The sequence below is a fragment of the Nannospalax galili genome, unplaced genomic scaffold (assembly GCF_000622305.1).
Source record: "Nannospalax galili isolate Female #2095 unplaced genomic scaffold, S.galili_v1.0 scaffold16, whole genome shotgun sequence".
NCBI lineage: Eukaryota > Metazoa > Chordata > Mammalia > Rodentia > Spalacidae > Nannospalax > Nannospalax galili.
This window is the reverse complement of record NW_008339910.1, coordinates 267,065-285,254: the sequence shown is the minus strand read 5'-3', so window position 1 is coordinate 285,254 and position 18,190 is coordinate 267,065.

The following is an 18,190-nucleotide window of genomic DNA, read 5'->3' as shown; positions in this document are numbered from 1 at the left end:
CAAGCCTCTGTTTCTTTCCCATCTGATTTCACCTTGTGCCATTTCTTCCTTCCAACCTTCTTTTCATACCAAACATCACACCTCTTCATTTATATGACTTTACTACTAATCTGGAGTGAATTCTTCCTTCTTTCTAGGGTGACTACAAAACTTATTGTCCAAAGTGTGACAAGACAGGCAAGTAGAAAAATAGAAGCAAACAAATATTCCTGGGCAAGCTGGCTCATTATGAGTTCATAAGTCCCTCATGGCTGTGACCTGTAACCAGCCTCACTGGATGCTTCAAGACTCAGTTGAAATGACCTATGGCTTTTTCTTTCTCTAATGTTGCTTTTCACTGTACATACAGAAACTTTGTATGAATTATGAAATGCACCTTTCATTCTGGCAGCAGTAATTTTCTCCTCATATGGGTAATTTCATGTAGTGAAAAAAATATTCACTATGTCTCCAACTGTTTATCTTATATTAAAAAATCAAGTGGTTATGGAAGACATTAAAACGTTGCACTAAAATATGTGGCAGATACCATTTGAAATCTGGATGGGAAAAGAGGCAAAATGGATTTGTGGTAAGAGGAATTAAGTATTAAACATTTATCTAAAATATGATGTGGGGTGAAGGAAAGCACTATGAAAATCTACTGGTTAGTAATAAATTTGCCAGGTGTATAAAAAACAGTGACGTAGGGACTGGAGACATGGCTCTGTAGTTCAGAGCACTTGCCGCTCTTCCAGTAGACCCAGGTTCAGTTCCCAGTGCCCATGTCAAGTGGCTTACAACCATCCAGCTCCTTAATCTGGCCTCTAAGGAGCAACTGCACAAATATGAACATGCCCATAAATAAATAAAATAAATCTTTTTAAAAACTAGTGTTAAGCCAGAAATGGTGGCACACATCTTTAATCCCAGCACTCAGGAGGCAGGTGGATCTCTGTGAGTTTGAGGCCAGTCTGGTCTACATAGTGAGTTCCACAACAGCTGGGGCTACAGGGAGACCCTGTCTCAAAAAGACAAAAAACAAACAAAAAACCCAGTGTTTTGTAATGGGAACATGGGGCTACCATTTATCTGGGGGAAAGCATATTATCAATACTAGTTTATGGAAAAGAAAAACAGTAGCATTCAGAAATGGGCTATGATAGTCATGCTGCCTATGTATAAAATGCCTTCAGTATTTCTTTAATTTTTCAGTACTTTTGCAGTACTTTAACAGCATAGATATGCATTTAAAGGTATGGGAACTAGAGCGATGACTTAGCAGTTAAGAGCACTGGCTGCTCTTGCAGAGGACCTGGGTTCTATTCCCAGCACCCACATGGTGGCTAACAACTGTCTGTCACTCCAGTTCCAAGGGAATCTGATGTCCTCTTCTCTGTAGGCATTGCACAACATATGTGCACTTACACACATGCAGGCAACACATTCATACATATAAAATAAAAATAAAAACATAAAATATATTTTTAAAAAAGCATGAGGCTTTAGACACTTAACAAAAACATCCATCTCAAACTTCTTGTCTCCTGAGACTCTGCCTTTTCTCCTGTCCACCTCAGGTTCCCTACATCACTATCCCCATTCTCTATTCCTAGAATACCAAACACAGTACCTTCACTTTTAAATTGACTGTGTTAGGCCAATAACTGAAGATACAATTTTTTATCTTGGATACAATTTAAAATTCTAAAATCGTAAGTTTTTAAAAAGCACTTAACAACTACTGAAATACATACTTAAGGAACCAGATTGTTCTGAAAGGTTTACAGTTCAAAACACAGCCTGGCTGGCTGTGGAAGTGCACACCTTTAATCCCAGCCGTCCAGAGGCAGAAGCAGTTGGATCTCTCTGAGATCAAGGCAAACGCACTTCAGCTATTTAAAGGTGTTTCTCCTGCTAACAAGTTTCATTTTTCTAAACAATACTAACAGTTATATCTTAATTTATATAATCTCTTGACTTTTGCTGAGAAAGTAGGACTTTTATTAGTTGGACTGCTTCAGCTTTTAGTCATCTCTGTCCTTCTTGGTTTACTAATGGGAAGCTACACTGATTTTCACAACTAGAAGCACAGATTTATGATATGCTTGGGGTCGGCTTCCTGTGGCAGCTCTGGCTCCCTTTCTGTGTGGTTCCGGGGATCTCTCTGTGTCACCTTATCTTTAGATTGCTTCTCTTCTGAGTGCAAAAGAGGTGCCGTAGTTCTTAGCTTCCCAATGACACACTGGATATCAGAGGAGTTCATTCTCTGCTCTGCTCTTCATTCCTTCATTTCGTTTCTTTTTTTTTTATTTTGAGAGAGGGTCTCAAATGTCTCCCCAATGACCTTGAGCTCCTGATCCTCCTACTCTCAAGTACTACATTATAGACATGGAACACCACACCTAGCCCCAGTCTCTGATCTTCTTTCTCTAAATTCTAAATTCTTTCTCTAAAAACAAACCTTTCATAGATGTTTATTCCAAACTGGGTCATATTCTCATATATTAACTAACCATCCTCTCTAGTATAGGAAATGTCACACATTTACTGTTGTAGATCTAACTAGTCATAAATGTATTAAGTGACAAGGGGGTTGAGATTACCTGATTTAGGTTAATCACACTGACCCCTAAATCTGGACTATGCTATAGAAAACAAAAGGATGGGTGTTGGATTACAAGGCCAGCTTGTACTGTCAATATTTCCAGTCTTCCACCCTGCTGCTCTAACAGAAATACCTGATAGTGCTTATGTCATGATGATCATGACAACAAGAGGGCAGTGCGATTCTGCTTCCCATCTATAAAATTTTATGATTATTTTTCCCCTTTCTAAAAAAATGTTGCAACATTTATTTTTTTTAATATTTTATTATTTTTATTTTATATGAGTATTGTGCCTGCATGTAGGTAAGTGCACCCATGTTATGCAATGCCCTCAGAGGACAGAAGAGGCTGTCAGATCCCCTGGAACTGGAGTTACAGACAGTTGTTAGCTGCCATGTGGGTGCTAGGATTCAAACCCAGGTCTTCTGTAAGAACCACTGAGCCATCTCTCCAGCCTGCAACATTTATTTTTAAAATAACCTTAACTTTTCCAACTGTTCATTGTACCAGTTTAACAGGGGGCTTACCTTTTCATTAAGGGAGTTGAAAACAAGCAAGAGAAGTAAATAAGATAGTTGTAAATCATTACTATAAAGGAAATAAATGTGGTAACTAGAAAAAGTAAAGGAGGAAGGGCTCTTTACAGAAGTGACATCTGGCCTGAGACATGAAGTAAGCCTAAGGCCCCATGCAGGGATTCTGAGAGAAGCATTCCAGGCACAGGCAGAACCAGGGCAAAAGCCTTCTGTGGAAAACCAACTGCAGGAGTGCAGACAGAGAGGAAATCAACCAACTGAAAGGAGAGGTACATAGGTCAACAACAGGGAAGAGGACTGTGGAGTCAGACCAATGTGAGATCACACAAGCACCTGTAAGACTCAACAGAAAGGAGGTGGGAGTGTCCTGAGGCGCTAAGCAGTGACAAGATGTGAGTCACTTGATGTCTCTAAACCCCTCTGTTTTCTAAGTTGACAATGGGTTAATGAAAAAAGCAGGACAAAAAATGGCAGCATATAAAGCAGGCCAAACAGTATTGTCATGTTTCTCCATGTTCTGTTTCTAGCACTGGCCTGCGTTCTTCATCTTATGAAGAGTTTTAATATGTGTGTGTGAGTGAATGTGTGTGTGTGTGTGTGTGAGAGAGAGAGAGAGAGAGAGAGAGAGAGAGAGAGAGAGAGAGTGAACAGCTTTCAAATGTTTAAGTAGACTTTTTTAAAATCAATATACTTATTATCATTTAAAATTAGATGTTGAGGGAGGGCCAGCAAGATGACACAGTGGGTAAAGGTGCTTGCAACAGAAACATGGCATCCTAAGTTTGATCCCCAGAACCTACACAGAAGATAAAAGGAGAGAATAGACCCAAAAAGTTTTTCTTTACCCCTCATCCCCATCACACATACACACATACAAATAAGTTTTAAAGATTTTAAATGAGGTATTGATCTACCTATGAAGATCTATACATCATTAAACTTGGACAGTCATTGAACTTTTCCCCCTTCCCTTCAAATATACCTCTTTGTCTTGGCAATAGCTTTTTTTTTAAAAAAAAAAAAAAAAGAATATTTTTATTATTCCAAAGAGAGGCAATTTTTAACACATTTTTTCCAGAAATAACTTGAAGCAGGTTACACAAAAATATATATACAATGAAGTTTAAAAGTGGAAAAGTAGGGATAAGAAATCAAAGACCAAAGCCAGGTGTGGTGGCACACATCTTTAACTCCAGCCCTTGGGAGGCAGAGCCAGCAGACCTCTCTGAGTTTGAGGCCAGTCTGGTCTACACAGCAAGCTCCAGACCAGCTGGAGCTACAGGGAGACCCTGTCTCAAAAAGCCCACCCCCCACCCCCAAATGAAAGAATAAATATTTGCCAACATGGGGTCAACTTTGGTGGAATAATGAAGGTTTCCATTAGCTCTTTTTTTTTTTTTTAAATCCTAACTAGTTTATTGGGCTTGCTAACAGAGCATAGGGTGGGGGTTTATTTACAGAAGAGTGGGTGTTCCCTCATTTATGGCTGTGCTGGAAACTCCATACTCAGATGTAGATCTTGTGACTTCACAACAGCCGCACAAAATGGCAAGAAAGGTGCCTCATGGCATTCTCGGCTTTTATATCCTTAGGCCCTCCCCCATATGCAGTTACAGTGGACTGATTGGGTGGGAGGGGTAACTGACTACCCCCTCAACTCCTTGATGAGTGTGAGAAGGAGGTGTGACTATACTTTGCCGGTTCCTGCATTAGTGGTTGGAGGACACTTCCAGTTAACATTCCACCCCTTCCTTTCTTACATTCTTTCCACCAACCTCTTCTGCAAAAGGCCCTGAGCCTTGGTGGGGGTGGTAGGTGTGGGATGATTTTCCTCCCATTATGACAAGGCACTGAACTTTCGGGTCTCTGCATCATCTATTTTCCTTGGGCTGTTGGCCCGATTCAGTAGGATTCCATCTACACCACGTGGAGGCTGGATCCAGGAGCTCTCAGGTAGTCTACTGAGTTCTCAGCCCCTACACCAGATTGAGGCCAGATCAGGCACTCTCTGCATTGACTTTAATGAATCATGTAAAATCATCTCCTATTTCTTCTAGAAGTTTGGTTACTAACATATAAATGATAATTTTGCAGAATTTTTATTAACATTTCTCTAATTAAAGTGATATTTACAATTTACAGTAACAAATATAAAGAAACCATAAAAGCAAATTGATTTAAATTTTAAAAAATATTTTATTTCAATTTTATGTGTATGAATGTATTTATTGCTTAAATGTACTTAAGTGCACCTATGTTGTGCAGTGCCCGAGGAGGTCAGAAGATTCCCTGGAACTGGAGTTAGGATGGTTGTTAGCCACCATGTGGGTGCTGGGAATCAAACCCCGGTCCTCCACAAGAGCAGTCAGTGCTCTTAACTGCTGAGCCATCCATCTCTCTAGCCCCTGATTTAAATTTTTTTAAGTAATCTTTGCCATATAAATATTAATTATTTTTATTTTATGTGTGTGAGTGTTATGCCTGCATGTAAGTTAAGTGTACCCATGTCATGTAGTGCCTGAGGAGGACAGAAGAGGGTCGCAGATCCCCCTGGAAATGGAGTTACCAATGGTTGTTAGCCACCCTGTGGGTGCTGGTCTTCTGCAAGAGCAGTCAGTGCTCTTAGCCACGGAGCCATCTCTCCAGCCCTGCTTTATATATGTTATAAAAATCTCTGACTAAAAATTTAAGGCACTCAAAAAATTAAGCTCTCCACACAGGGCACTGAGAACACAAAGAGAAAGGAGCCTCTAAACAAGTCATGACTGCTTCAGCCTCAAAAGTGCCAGATCACAAGAGCGAGCTACAATGCCCAGCTTCGAATGAACAAATAAAACAAAGTAGATTTAAAAAAAAAACAAAAAACCATTAGTGAGTGCTCACCTACCATCAACCTATCTTTTTTTTTTAAATCTCCAGCTGCATCTGAGTCTTTCAGGTTTTCACAGGAAGTGAAACTCCTCCTGTCCTTGTGTCTTGGCACTTGATCGCCTCTCTGCTTTTCCTGTAGTTCTGCCAGTGCCATTTCATCTAGATCCAGCTTTAGCCGACTCAAAGAGCCTTCTGACCACTGATTGCTCATTCTACTTAAATATGTTTGTTTTTGCTCTGAAATTGCTTTCTTTCCTTTATCAAAACTGTCCCATTTTCTAATCTTATTTCCTCCTCCCCCTCCTCTTCCTTCTCTTCCTCCTCCTTCTCCTCGTCTTTCTCCTCCTGTTTCAAAAGAGGACATTTCCAAGTGACAAAAATCCCTGACTCAATATTGTTTTTCCTGTGCCTAGCCTGAATATGCACCCAGGAAGTAAATAAATATTATGCTGTATAGATTAAATATAAAGTTCAACTAACTTATCTGGGTATAGTGGTAGGCCAGCCCTCACTACATAGCAAGTTAGAGGTCAGTTTGGGTTACACAACACCCTGTCTCAAAATGAAAAGTGGGTTTGGTTTGGTTTTGTCTTCTGTAGTTTTATGAGACAGGGTCTCATTATGTAGTCTTGATTGGTCTGAAACTCTCTATGTAGATCAGGTTGGCCTCAGATGCACAGAGAAACACTACCTCTGCCTCCTGAATGCCGGGATTAAAGGCATGACTTGTTCATTTGTTTTTGTTTCTTTAAACTAGCTCTACAAGAACACAGACTGCCCAACAGGAATGGGACAGTGTACAAAAGGCCATCAATATCTCATAAAGCAAGAATTAGTTGAACGACTTCTGACCAGTTATTAGAAAAAACAACTATACTTGACTTGAGTTTCCTTTTGAAGGGTCATTCCTGAGAACAGACACTGCAATTCATTTGGATAAAAGCATTCACTTCTGGCTGCTGAAAAATCCTAATGTTGGAAGGAAAATCCTAGATGGAAGATCCATGAGGAGTTGAGACAGTCTGTATTCTGCAGACTTTTGGATTTTATGGCATGCAACTGCTCTACTGAGGAGAACTGTTTGCCAGTTTTCTCTTGGGGAGATTCCTTTTGTATTTAGCTGATCCTAAAGACCTTAGTGGGTCAGGTTTCATCTTGAGTTGTCAATTCATCTGGACTTCTGTTTCTTAGCAACAGCTGGACCTCTATCCATCCACATTGTTCTCTGTTTTAGCTTCAAAGCAAATAAGAGAATAAGTGGCCATGGCAGCTTGACCTTTAGTGATGTCTTTATACACATGGTGCATTCCAGCCCTGGTGGCTACTGATAGACAATTGTGAGGAATCGCCAGATTTCTGTGAGGCAGGCACAGGGGTGGGTGGTGGAGGATGTTTTGGAGGGACCCGAAGAACTTGAGTTCCTTAATATCATCTGCTCTGCCTGATGAGTCCTATTCCTATTTTGTGTACTCTGTGTAAAAACATCAATGTTAGAAACAACATGGGAAAGAGCTTATATCCTTTCTCTAATGTGCTTTTCAAAACTCCATACATTTGATAGTTTCAAAAACATCTGGCTACTATGTAGTCTGAGTTTTAAGACATTATTGAATGAAAGATTTACTACTGCATAATATACACTTAGTTCACAGCCAGGAGTGGTGGTGCACACCTTTAATCCCAGCACTTGAGAGGCAGAGGCATGCAGATCTCTGTGAGTTCAAGGCCAGCCTGGTCTACAAAGTGAGTTCCAGGCCAGCTGGGGCTACAGAAAGACCCTGTCTCAAAAAGATAAGAAACAACAACAAACAACAACAACAAAAAATAAACACACTTAGTTCCCACCTTATAGTGGGAATTCCATATTGTCCCTCACTGCACCTTGATTTAGCCAGTTTTAATTTCTGTGTGGTTAGTGTTTGCATTTCCAATCCTAGCCTAGTGCAGGGCTTTGCTGCTGCACTTGGTAGCAATCCACTTTGCTTAAGCCAAGATGTGAAATTCTAATACAAGGATAAATTATGACAAATAATTCAAAGACTGGAGCAGACTAACCTTCCCAAGGGATGGAATCAGGAAGTGGAAGGCTATCAGGAACCAAGGCAGCTATTATATCTGATAGGTGCTTCCTGAAAGCAGTCTCAGTCAAACTGCCTGGGGCTTCAGCTTCCATGCTGCAGCTTCTAGGGATGAGAATATCAACTTCACAGAGCTGCAGGACTTAACCCCAAGTGATGCAGTGAGTCACCAAAACCATTCTTACTCTTCTACACAGCTCTGGATTCTGCATGTGCTGCATGTTATTGAACAAGGCAGGCCTGGCCTCAGTTATGTGTTTTCAGTTCAAATGATCAAGTCTGACAAATGTTTCTCAATCCTGATCTTAAGTTCTCAGGACAATCTGTTTGATTCAGATAGGGTTAGTAGCTCATTTAGCCAAAGTCAGAGGCTTTTCTCACCCTAGTACATACATTCCCCAAAAGAAGAAATACATATGACCTATAAATATTTTTAAAGTTCCCATCAATGCCCCCAAAGTTCCCTGATGGTAACCTTAAGCCATCAAGGAAATGCAAATTAAGACTATTTGAGATTCATCTCATCCCAACCAGAATAGCTAGCATCTAGAAAACAAAAAAATGCTGGTGAAGGTGTGGGAGAGGAGAAGGTATGAATCTTCACTGCTGATGGGATGCAAACTGGTTCAGCCACTATGGAAATCAATGTGAAGATTTCTCAAAAAACTAAAAATGAAACTACCACATACCTAATTACACCACTCTTGGGCATAAGCTCAAAGTATTGTGTGTCCTACCATGGAGATAGTTGCTCATCTGTGTTTACTAATGCTCTATTTACAACAGCAAGGAAATGGAATTTGCCTGGGTGTCCATGGCACATGAATGGAATGGAATGAAATTCCATGAATGAATGAAAATGGAATTTTATTCAGCTTTAAAGAATGAAATTTTCAGGAAAATAGGAGGAACTGGACAATATATTAAGTGAGGTGACCCAGGCTCAGAAAGACAAATAACACGTGTTTTCTCTTATATGCAGATCTTTCAACCTTTTATAGATGTGTGACTGTGGGTGGTGTTCACAAAACCATAAAGGGGTCTGTAAGTGCAGAAAAAAGAGCCTTTAAGGGAGGACTGGAAGGTAACAGAATGCATATGAAATATGAAAGTGGAAAGAATACTAATGGCAGAAGGGGACAAGCAGAGAGGGGGCAAAGACATGGGGAAAATGGGAGTGGGGACATGATTAACCATAACTAAAGAATGAAAATGTCATTAAGAAACCTTTTACTTTGTATGCTAATTTAAAAATAATATATTTTTTTAATGCCTGGCATGGTGGTGCATGCTTTTAATCCCAGCATCTGTGAGTTCGAGGCCAGACTGGTGTACATAGTGAGTTCCAGGCCAGCTGGGGCTACAGAGAGACCCTGTCTCAAAATAATCAATCAATCAATCAATCAATCAATTTAAAAATCTTTATTACTATTACTGTGCATGTGTCTGGATATGTGTGTGAATGTAAGTGCACACCTGCCACAGTGTACATGTGGTCACAAGACAACTTTATGAGCCAGGTGTGGTGGTGCTCATCTTTAATCCTAGCACTGGGGAGGCAGAGGCAGGCAGATCTTTGTGAGAGCAAAGCCAGCCTGGTCTAAATAGCAAGTTCCAGGTCAGCTGGAAACAAAATACAAAGACAATTTTGTGGAATCAGTTCTTTTCTTCCACCTTTACATATGTTCTCATATGTTCTGGGGTTGGAACTGAGGTCCTTAGGCTTGAGTGGTAAGTGCCTTTACCCACCAAGCTATCTCACCACCCCAATAAAGAGTATATGGCTCAGCAGTCTCTTGCAGAGGACCTGGGTTCAGTTTCCCACACTCACATGGTGGCTAACAACCATCTATAACCCAAGTTCCAGGGAATCCAACACCTTCTTCTGACCTCCAAGGGCACTGCATGACATGGGTACACTTATATACACACAGGCAATACAGTAATACACATAAAAAAGAAAAATAAAGGCCAGGTGTGGTGGTGCATGCCTTTAATTCTAGCACTTGGGAGGCAGAGACAAGGCAAATCTCTGAGTTCAAGGCCAGCCTGGATTACATAGTGAGTTCCAGGCCAGCTGGGTTTAGAGGGAGACCCTGTCTCAAAAAGACTGAAAAAAAAAAAAAGTAAAATAAAATATATAGGACATAACATATAGCAAAATTTACAAATGTGCAGCTGAAATGCACACCTTAGCCAACTCATGTACTAACCTACTAACCATTCAGAGCAAGATACAGAATATTTCTATCTCTCTGGCATTCTTCCTGTGGCCCTGAATATCCATACCATCCCTAGAGATAATAGATAACTATTATCCTGGCTTTACCATGCTTTTTTTTTTTTAAATTTTGTATAAATCACATTATAGACATGATTTCTTTTGTGTCCATTGTATCAGAACAATGCCTATGAGGTCCTTCCATGTGGGTAGCAGCTTCTTTGTTGTTGCTGGGTGATATTCCATTATATATGTATACTTCATTTTTCCTGGATTTGGGGCTATGGTGAATCAAACTGCCATAACATTCTAATGCAAGATTTTTAGTAGATACATGCATTCATTTTGTTGGGTCTACACCTACAAATATAATTGATGAATAAAAGTTAAGCTTAAGTTTGGCCACAATGGACACTGCCTACAATTTTCCAAAGCATTTCTAACCAATTTATAAATTCACATACCCCACCAGCAATATTTTCACTTGCATTAATTTTTCAAATATTTTATTTTTTTATTTTTAATGTGTATGCATGTATTGCCTGCATGTAGGTAAGTACACCATGTTGTGCAATGCCCACAGAGGTCAGAAGATGTTGTTGGATCCCTTGGGACTGGAGTTAGAGAAAGTTGTTAGCTGCCATGTGGGTGCTTGGATTTGAACCCGGGTCTTCTGCAAGAACAGCCAGTGTTCTTAACCGTTGAGCCATCTCTCCAGCCCCATTTTACTTATTTTTATGTGTTATGTGTGCTTTGCCTGCATACATATAAATGCACCGCATGCATGCCTGGTGCCTACAGAAGCCAGATGAGGACAAGGAGCAGCTAGTGCTCTTAACTGCTGAGCCATCTCTCCAGCTCCTATTTATTATTTTTATTTTATGTGGGTTTTGTCTGAATGTATATACATGTACCATGTGTGTGCAATGCCCATGGAAGTCAGAAAGGGTATCAGATACCCTGGAACTGGAGTTATAGATGGTTGTTAGCCACCATGTGAGTTCTGGGAACTGAACCCAGGTCCTCTAGAAGAAAAGCCAGGGCTCTTAACCACTGAACCGTCGTCTCTCCAACCCCATATTATTCATTTGCAAAAAAAAGTTTTTAGAGTTTTAAGAATATGTATGCATAACCTGAATGTACACATGTGCACTGTGTGCTTTGTGCCAAAGCCTAAGGAAGCCAAAAGAGGGCAACACATCCCCTGGAATGAGAGTTTCAGGCAGTTGTGAGAGACCATGTTGATGTTGGGAACTGAACCTGGGCCCTCTGCAAACTCTCTTAACCACTGAATCATCTCTCCAGCCCCAGTACTATTAATTTTTTACAAGAAAAAACATTTGCAGTGTTTGTCATTTCTAGTTGTAAGCAATGGTGAATTTTGGCTAAGTTGTAAGCAGAGTTATGTTATTCACTAGCTCCCTTGTCAAATCACAAGCTTTTCTTGTCAAGAATTCATGAAAAATTACTATCTCACTATCATTTTCATCAGAGTATGTTTCAAAGGAGAACCACTGTCACTTTGAACCAAGTACTTTGTGTTGGGAGAAGAAAGTAGCTGGCTGATGCAGTGTAGGATCTCCAGAGTATCCTTGTCCGCAAACTACTCCGTATCAGTAGCAACAACTCCATGAAACTCATCCACTCTCACAACCATGAATGTTCCCAAATTTTGCCAAATATCCTATATGGGGCAAAATTCCCCTTCTGACTGCTATTAGGAACCATGTTTGTAAGTAAGTGTCCGTACTTCACCTAAACCTGAATTTAAGTGCAGTGTTAAGAGGATGATGTGTTTTTCAATATAATGGCACATTAAAATGACCTGGGTAGCTTTTAAAGAATTCACATGCCAGCCAGGCTTTACCTCAGAACAATGGAACAGAATCATATGAGATTGGGTTTGAGCATACATTACAAAATCTTTCAGGTAGCTCTAAATTCTGGTACAGCTGACAACTGTCTTCTAAACATATTACTCTTTCCGAGATATACACGTCAAAATAGACTTCTACCAGTGAGGTTCCCCACCCCCCAAGTATTACTAAGCATTAGTAAAGAATAAAAGGGATATCTGAGGACTGCTAGAGAGCTCTAAGGACCTCTTACCAGTCAAGTGACCACCTACACCCTGTAACTATAAGCAATGTTATTTTTTAGTTCCTTATTTTAAAAATACAGAAAACAGCTGGGCATGGTGGCACACGCCTTTAATCCCAGTACTTGGGAGGCAGAGGCAGGTGGGTCTCTGTGAGTTCAAGGCCAGCCTGGTCTACGTAGTGAGTTACAAGCCAGCCCCACTACAGGGAGACCCTGTCTCAAAAAGACCAAAAAAAAAAAAAAAAAAGTACAGGAAACAGTTTCCCAAATCAGACTTAAAAATTCACACATTTACTTTTTAAATCTTTCTAGCTAATTCTTACACTCAACTCTTCTCTCAAATATTCAACCTCTATTTCAAAAGATTATTACCTGCCAGAAGTAGGCATGATTGCACACATGGCAGGAGGATCATGAGCTTGAGGTCAGCCTGGCTTCCATGAGAAACAAAGTCATTGCAAGAAGGGAAGGAAGGGAGGAAAAGAGTGTCCTATTTCATTTCTGTTGCTGTGGTAAATATCCTGACAAGCAACTTAGGGAAAAAGAATTTATTTTAGCTTACAATTCAAGGCTCCTAACTGCTGGGAAGTCACAGTGACAGATCTTGAGAGAGTGAGTCACATCACATCCAGTTAAGAGCAGAGAATGAATATATGCATGCTCGCTTGTGCTCAGCTGGATTTTTCCATAGTTATGTAGTATAGGCCCCCCTGCATAGGGAATGGTACTACCCACAGTGGGCTGAGTTTTTTCATACTAATAAACTTAAGACAGCTCCCCACAGGCCCACAGGCTAGCCCAGTACAGACAAATCCCTTGTTGAGACTCTCAGGTGATTCTAGGTTGGGTCAAGTTGACAATTAAAGCTAACCATCACATGGAGGGAGAAAGGAAGGGTAAAGAAAAGAATGAGAAAGAGGAGGAGGAAGAGGAGGAAGAAGAGGAGGAGGCAGAGGAGGAGGAAGAGGAGAAGGAGGAGTAGCAGGAGGAAGAAGAGGAGGCAGAGGAGGAAGAAGAGGAGGAGGAGGCAGAGGAGGAAGAGGAGGAGGAGGAGCAGGAGGAGGAAGAAGAGGCAGAGGAGGAGGAAGAGGAGGAGGAGGCAGAAGAGGAGGAAGAGGAAGAGGAGGAGGAGGGGGAGGAGGAAGAGGAAGAGGATGAGGAGGAGAATGGGGAGGAGGAAGGAAAAAGGTGAGGGTGACATGCCAGGCATACCAGTTAACCCAGAACTCAGAAAGCAGTGGTAGAAGATCTTCCACTGTTGCCTATTTGAGGCTACCCAGGCTAGGCTAGCTAAAAAGACTATGTCTCAAAAACATAAAAAAACAGTGTGTGCAATGTGTGCATGCATGTATGCATGTGTGTTTCTCACTGTCTCTGAAACATCTTAAGTCTTTTACCAATACAAAGAAGTAAAAATCCCCAATGACAAAAAAGCATATTCCCTCCCAAGTAAACATCAAATCCTATGAGAATTTTTAGAAGCATTCCATTTCTCTATCATTTACCTCATTCCATTTTAATCTAGCTCCTGGCCATATTGCTCAACAAAATAGTTCTTGCTACTGTAATTGATAACTGATGACTGTCATGTCACTAAATTCAATGGATATTTTTCAGACCTTGTTTCATACGACTTCACATTTGCCACTATTTATTAACCATTTCTTCCTTCAAGCAATCAGTCATTTGTCTTCAAGCATATAATACCCTTCTGGCAACTCAAGCCTCCAGTTCATCTTCTTCTAAGCTATTTCAAAGTCAATGTATACTCAAGATTTTAATTTTTCCCTATTATTTATCAGCTTTTGTTTTAGATGCCAGTTCTCAGATTCATACGTTTATATAGAAGTTTCTTAGATGACTCAAAGGTATCAGAAATTTGGTAAGTACTAAAAAATTACCTCTCAACCTCCACATCTCCAAATACATTAACATCCAACTGATGTCACTACCATTCAGCTGCAAATACACAAGTAACCTCCTCCAAACCTTACCCAGTTCCATTGAGGGGTAGCACTATCTCTCCAAATTTCTCTCCATCCCCATTATACTATTCTGATCCAACATGCCATTTCTAATGCCTTTTATCTCGAAAGCTTCTAATTGGGAATATTTTATCTACTTTGAAACATTCTAATTTTCCTTTGGGATTTATAGCTAGAGTACGATTTTCAGTTTACCAAGCCCATTAAGTCACTACCAATCTAAACATTTCTTTAATGATTTCCCATTTACCTGAAGAACCTACTTCTTACTCAGTATTGGTCCCTGAATAGCTTGGCCTCTGTGTAGAGCCTTCTCATTCATACTGTTTTCTCCTTCAGTACTATGTATCTTTAATCCCCTATTGTGATTGCTGTCACTGTCAACTTGACTGGATTTACAGTCATCATGGAAACACACTTCTTGGTGTGTGTATGAGGGTACATTAGAAAAAGTTTAACTGAGGAGGAAAATTCAGTCTGAATGTGGGCAACACCCTCCCATGGGGGTGGGATCAAGGATAAAATAAAAAATGAGAAAGCAAGCTGAGCACCAGCATTCATCTCTTTTTGCTTCCTGACTACAGACACAATGTGACCAGCTGCTTCGCAGACTTGCCACCATGTCTTCCCAACCATGATGGACTGTGCTTGAAAACTGTGACCCAGAATAAACCCTTCCTCCCTGAAACTGCCCTTTTCAGGTATTTTGTCGCAGCAATAGAAAAGTAACTAATACATTTACAGATGCAATGACGCACTTCTTAAATATCCCTGAAGGATACATTTTAAGTAAATAAGGCATGCTCTACAAAGAACATCTTCAGGGGCTAGAGAGATGGCTCTGTGATTAAGAGCACTGGCTGCTCTTGCAAAGGACTTGGGTTTGGTATCCAGCACCCACATGACAGCTAACAATTGTCTGTGACTCCAGTTCTAGGAGATTCAACACCTTCTTCTGGCCTCCATGGGCATTGCATGCATTGGTACACTTACATACATGCAGGCAACATACTCATACACATAAAACAAAAATAAAAAGAATGTCTTCAACAGCCTCTTTTGTCTATTTTCTTTAGTTTTTGGGTCATGGTCTTTCCTTAGAGGAGACTTTTCTGACTAGTGTATATTAGTCTCACAGGGTTGTATGTCTCTTCACATTGTATTTCTCAGTTGTGATTTCAGTGTGATTATGTCCTCCACTAGACTTAACTCCCTTTTCCTCTGTGATAATCCTCCATTCCCTAGCAGAATGTTTGGAATGCAATAAATACTTACATATCATGAATGTCTGTCAGTTATGTATGGGGGACACAGTCTCTATGATCAAGAATTTTAAAATGTAGCATGGAAGCAAAGAAAATATTGTATTATAATGCTGTGATCTATTGCACTGACAGAGCACTCAATTCCATGTTATAAAAGTGAGACCAGAAAGCTTTCAGGTCTACAATGTGTCTATACAATTATGTCAGGCTACTCAATAGTCCTTGGCCATTAACTTAAACTTAAGAGTGATCTATAAAGTAGATGTACTATATTCATGTACAATAAGTGATGTCTTTCCAATGACCTGAAGAAATGTGTGTATGGAGTCAAATGTCCCTGAAGAATGATGGAAGGCAATGATGGGGTAAGGATGTGGAAAGGTAAAGCAATGAAAATACTTATGTATATGATATTCACATCATGTGTTTGTGTAGTTATGTGTACAAATATATGTATGTATATCCAAAATGGAACCTAAAGGGTAAACTGAAGGTTAGAAACATATATAGAAAAAATAGGCTCTTAAACTAAACACATTAGTAGGGATTAAGAAGGAGAAATACAAAATATCTGATATAAATGGGTATTTGGACAATTTTTTTTTAAGAGGAAAAGAAGGTATGATAACAGTGGACTGATTTGATTAAATTAGAGGTTAGCTATTAAACATCTTTTTTCTTTTACTGCATGTATGCTTAATTAAAATTTTTTTTTCTAATTTTATGTGTATGAGTGTATTGCCTGCATGTACATAAGTGCACCTGTGTGGTGCAATGCCCACAGAGGTCAGAAGAGCATGGGATCTCCTGGAACTAGAATTATGGACCATTTTTAGCTTCCATGTGGGTGCTGGGAATTGAACTTGGGTCCTCTGCAAGAGCAGCCAGTGCTCTTAACCACTGAGCCATCTCTCAGCCACGGCATGCTTAATTTTGAAAGCAGAGGAAGTAATTTTTTTTATCCACCCAATGCCTACTAGATTTTAGACCCAGTGGCCTCTTAGTATCATCTTTAAGACCTTTTGGTTTGAAATTTTAGTCATTAAAGAACTTATCACTTAAAGAGCTAGATGTATGCAAGCGTGCTCCAACTGTTGGTGGTGGGAGTAGGGGGCTGATGCAGGAGGACTGCTTGAGCCCAGGGATCAAAGCTGTGCTAGTTACCATAGGGAGACCTTGCCTCATAGACATACCCTATGTCTTAAAAAGAAAAGGATTTATCAGCAAGATGGCTGAGTGGATAAGGGAACCTGCTGTGAAGCCTGGCAACCTTAATTTGATCCCTAGGACCCACATGGTAAAAGAAGAGAAATGACTCCTGAAAGTTGTCCTCTGACCTCCACACAATGTGTTGTGGCATCTGCATGCACAAACAGTAAATAAATGTAATTAAAAAATAAACGAAAATTTCAGTCAAAATTGCCAACTCCAGTGGCTTTGAACAAGTTGTGTCAACTGAGGTGGATATGAGAATGATCTGGGACATTCTTCCAAAGGTTACAGAGACTAAGAAATTCTGTGCAGTGGGGCAGGAAGAGGAGTTCCAGGTAGCTGCCTGAGAAAAAAAACCCACATGACATCTGCCTAACACTGGAAACTATAGCTCCTCTCCTATAACTTATGACTAGAAAAAGTATCATAACTTTTTAGAATGGCTTAAAATTCTACAAGCCTGTCAGAGAACTTTGCAAATTTAAGTATCATTTTTGGAAAAATCTGTTTGGCAATGACCTTGGTGTGATGTCATAGGTTAAAACTGAAAATACCCTAAGTTGAAAGTGCATTTAACACATCCAGCTTTCAGAATGTCATAACTCAACAACACTGCATAGTAGAGTGTGGTCTGTGCATACTCTACACCTATGATCATGAGTTTAATGAGGATCGACACATTGGCTCTGTGTATTGTCAGGCATATCCTTAACCCAGAAAAAGATCAAAATTCAAACTTGTAGTTGTTCCTACTGAATGCGTATCAAATTCACAAGACCAAAAAACTGAAAAATACTAAGTGGAACAATTTTAAGTCAGGGACTGTCTGTATTTTAATATTAAGTGGCAGCAGCTAAAATATTTATTCTTATCTTGGCATCCAAAAAACTCTAAGAGGGGCTGGAGAGATGACTTAGTAGTTAAGAGCACTAGGTGATCTCATAGAGGATCTAGGTTTGCTTCCCAGCACCTACATGGCAGCTAACAACCATCTATAACTCCAGTTCCAGGGGATCCAACACCTTCTTCTGACCTCTGTGGGCATCGTATGACGTGAGTGCACTTACACATATGCAGGCAATAACACTTATACACATAGAATAAAAATAATAAAACATTCAAAAAGTTCAAAGAGGGAGCACCATTTTCTGTGATGTATTTTCCATTCTGTAAAGTTTTCTCAGTATATCCACTTAAAGATATTGTGTGGGTCACTTTTATATCACTGTAATTTAGATCCCTGAGAAAATCTACTTGAAGGAGATTTCTTTTGGCTTACGGTTCTCAGGTTCTCAGGATTAACACTCTATGGTTGGCTGGCTTCATGGTTTCTG